At 26.2% G+C, this 965-nt stretch overlaps 1 protein-coding gene across 1 annotated transcript in view; it reads left to right on the top strand.

Moving 5' to 3' along the window:
• LOC100161711 (peroxidase-like) overlaps positions 1-965 on the top strand; it is a 19,021-nt gene that overhangs the window by 13,957 nt on the left and 4,099 nt on the right. The gene's annotated exons all lie outside the window — the stretch shown is intronic.

A 965-nucleotide genomic window follows, 5' to 3' on the forward strand; every position in this document is an offset into this window, starting at 1 on the left:
GTGGCACGGAGTATACGTCTGACGAAATTATTGGGGCAAACTTGAAATAGGTACATGACGTACATGTCGCTACTGGTTTAATCTTCTGGTAGGTATATGCAAACCTACGTTCTTTTTTTCGCCAGTAAATATTTTTGAAATATTACATATTTAAAAAAAATTTAAAACTGAGAATGTCCGTAAACAGCTCAAAAAGAGTCAACATTTTATGGTGTATAGAAAATGAAAATATTAACATTCAGTGACATTTTCAAATATCTACAGTCATTAGTTTTTTAATTACAATAAAATAAGAAAATCGTCACACGGGAAATCGAGTGAATATCAAATGTTGTAAAAATATGAATTTAAAACGCTCATAAAAATTTAATTTGAGTTTCTTGTAGACATTTTTTTTTTGATAAATGTAGATTATCCTATAAGGAATCTTGTATTACATTTTAAAATCATAGTTCTAGAAAAAAAATTTTTACGAATTATTAACTCAAAATAATTTGCAAATTTTCGTGATTTTTTCATTTTTTGTCAATTTTTTAAATTTAAATGCTAATAAAAAAAAACTGTGACCAAGGATTTTTAATATTTTTCAAATGTCATTGTAACAGTATAATAGGACCCTTGTATTAAATTTTCAAGTATTTTTACTCAACAAATAAAGTTTTACTGACATTCATAGAAAAAAAAAACTAATTAAATTGGAAACTGAAATTGTCCGTAAACAGCTCAACACAAATCAAAATATTTTGAAAATCTTATCATATATAGAAAATGGAAATATAAACAACCAGTGAAAATTTCATGTATCTACAGTCATTCGTTTTAAAGTTACACCAAAAACCAAAATCATTTTTCCTTAGTTGTTCTTTTGTTTTTCACGGCACTTTTGAAAACTATTGGAAAAATTTTACTTTTGACCCCCTTAAGTACCAACTAGATTCACTTTCCTATCAGAAAAGGTACTGTTG

The sequence above is a fragment of the Acyrthosiphon pisum genome, chromosome A2 (genome assembly GCF_005508785.2).
Source record: "Acyrthosiphon pisum isolate AL4f chromosome A2, pea_aphid_22Mar2018_4r6ur, whole genome shotgun sequence".
NCBI classification, from domain to species: domain Eukaryota; kingdom Metazoa; phylum Arthropoda; class Insecta; order Hemiptera; family Aphididae; genus Acyrthosiphon; species Acyrthosiphon pisum.